The sequence below is a fragment of the Brassica oleracea genome, chromosome C6, assembly GCF_000695525.1.
Source record: "Brassica oleracea var. oleracea cultivar TO1000 chromosome C6, BOL, whole genome shotgun sequence".
Lineage (NCBI taxonomy): Eukaryota > Viridiplantae > Streptophyta > Magnoliopsida > Brassicales > Brassicaceae > Brassica > Brassica oleracea.
The window spans coordinates 15756802-15759909 of record NC_027753.1 but is presented as its reverse complement, the minus strand read 5'-3'; positions in this window follow the sequence as shown (position 1 = coordinate 15759909).

Sequence of the window (3108 nt, the reverse complement as noted above, 5' to 3'; positions counted from 1 at the left end):
TGATCCCGTTCCCGGATCGGTTGAACCTAATATAAGAAACAAATTATTAATAATGAATCAAATTTTAATGAAAGGAAAAAAAAAGACTTTTAATTACCATGTTTGACGTCGTCCCTTTGGACACGGAGTGAGATAGGGAAGATGCTCACGACCGGGCTGTTGAACCAACTGGGCAGGAGACATCACTCCCGGAACGACTGGAGGAGCGGGAGGGGTGCAGCAGTGGGAGAGGGTGCAGCAACGGAAGGGGGTGCAGCAGCGGGAGCAAAAACCGGAGCGGGAAATGAAGAATCCCGACAGTGGCTGCTCGACCCCGAAAGTGGCTGGACGAACCCCGAGAATGGCTGGACGAACCCTGAGAGTGGCTCCCCGTACCACTACGACCTCGTGGTGAGGCACGACGAGATCGAGACCGGGTCTGATCAAGAGTAGACTTGTAAATTAAAAAAAAAACATATTTAAAAATAGTTTTAATAAATATTAATTGAAAAAATATTTAAAATTAGTTATAATAAATATATAAATTAAAAAAACATATTTAAAAATAGTTTTAATAAATATTAATTGAAAAAATATTTAAAATTAGTTATAATAAATATATAAATTAAAAAAACATATTTAAAAATAGTTTTAATAAATATTAATTGAAAAAATATTTAAAATTAGTTATAATAAATATATAAATTAAAAAAACATATTTAAAAATAGTTTTAATAAATATTAATTGAAAAAATATTTAAAATTAGTTATAATAAATATATAAATTAAAAAAACATATTTAAAAATAGTTTTAATAAATATTAATTGAAAAAACATATTTAAAAATAGTTTTTATAAATACAAAAAATAATAAAATAGTGTTTATAAATCAAAAAAATGTTTTATAAATACAAAATTAGTAATATTTTTATAAATATGAAATCATCTTTTATAAACCAAAAATCGAATTTATATACAAAAAACGTTTTGTAAAATCCAAAATCGATTTTATAGAAACAAAAATAATAAAAAATTTATAAAAAAGTTCTAAATCAATTCAACAGAACAAATTATCCAACCAAATCACAATTCTAAACCTATTACACAACCAAATCACAATCCTAACCAATCACCTTAACAAAAATCTATCAAAAAACTTCTAAAATCATCAAATCTACATAAAAACCTAACAAATAGAACCTAAGAGAGTGGGATAGGGTCCTTACATGATTTGTGTAGGAATAGAGAGGATTCGCCGGAGAGATCGTCGCTAGAGAAGGGCGAGATCGCCGGAGGTAGAAGAGAGAAATGGGGAAGAAGAAGTGTTTCGTCTTTATAAAACCTAGGGTCCGTCGGAATTTCCTCGATATTTTCAATTTCAATTTTCGCGAAATATTTGGCGGCTGGTTTACCCGGTTAAATAAAAATATTCCGAGGAAATTCCAACGGACACTTAAATATCCGTCAGAATTTCCTCGGTATGTTCTTTAATTCGAGGAAAAAGAATATCCTATGCATGTACTTCTATTGGTTTATATTGTTCCTCGGAATTTCCTCGGACTATTCCGAGAAAATTCCGAGGAACACATGTTTGGGGGTTTCAAAACATCAATTTTTTTTGCTCTATATCATTTCTTATACAAATGCAATGCATACCATTGAGGAATCTTTGTATAGATGATCATAAACTATGAAATAACAAAATTTCAAAACGAATTGTAAGGATTCCCTTTACCGTTCATTAATCTTCGCAGTTGGTGAGCAAATATGTTTGCAAATGACTGCGCTCCTGCTCAGTAAGTCGACGGTCCTTTGGTTTTCCGCTAAGTCGTCCAACATCTGTGAAGATGTCTGGAACCGTAACATGATATGTTGCCCGTTCGCCTCTATCATCATGCCGAGCAGGTCTTTGTTTTTGGTCTGCACTTCTGCTGGAAAGTAGAACTCGACAAAGTTTAAAGTTTCTGAATTTATCATCTGTGCGATTATAGAACCTTCCACCCTACTATAATTTTTCACCATCTTCTTCAAATGGTACATATACCGCTCATACAAATACATCCATCTATACTGCCCATGACTACCAAGTTCCAATTCTCTTGCCAGGTGAATAACAAGATGCTCCATAACATCAAAAAATGATGGAAGAAATATCTTCTCAAGGTTGCATTGAATCATGGCTAAGTTAGTCTTCAAATTTTCAATACCTTCAAGAGTCACTGATCTCGTGCATAAATCGCGGAAGAAAGCACTAATCCCTGCAATTGCTTCATGAACATTCCGTGGTAATAGTTCCTTGAAGGCAAACGGAAGTAGGCGCTGCATCATTACATTGCAATATCGGATGTGCTTGGTTGTAGTGGGTCTTCCAGCTCAGAACTTCCCTGAACTCGGCCTCTCGGGTTGAGTGATGTAATAGTGACCCATGGATCATCTCTGTTCCTAATTCCACATCGTTTGAAATCCAATCAAAGAACGCATCTTTTCCCTCTTCATCAAGTCGGTATTTGGGAAAAGGAGCCCTACCTGATGAATCATTCTGAATAATTAACATTTAATTACCTGATCGGCCTGAGAAGCAAGAATGAAAGGATCATAATATTGCAACTTTCGTCTCGAATGTACTGATATAACACCAAATGCATCTGTTCTCACACCTCGATCTGGAGTGTTGTCGTACCAATCACAATAGAAAACAGTACAGCGCAATCCAACCATGCGCGGATACTTGATTTTCATAATCTCCCGTATGTTTCCGTAGTATACATCATCTCCAGATGCAGAATAAACGCCAGCATCATAAGTCGTACTCGAACGTCTCCTCTTTTGAGTTGTGAATGCATATCCTCGAGTACAAAATCTCGGATATGACTTCACAACATACTCTAGTCCACGCACCATCTCGCGTATCCAATCGTCAAATGCTTCACCTCTGGTCATACCAGCAGACACCTATTAATATCACATGTATATGTTATATCAATATATGTGAATTAATATAAATATGTGATTAATAATATTTTAATTTGTTTAAAGCTCTCACATAAGTAAGCATCCATCCAGAAAATTCTCTCTGCTTCAGTTCTTCAAGTTCCTCCTCTGTGGCGTATCTATATTCGAACCGCTTTT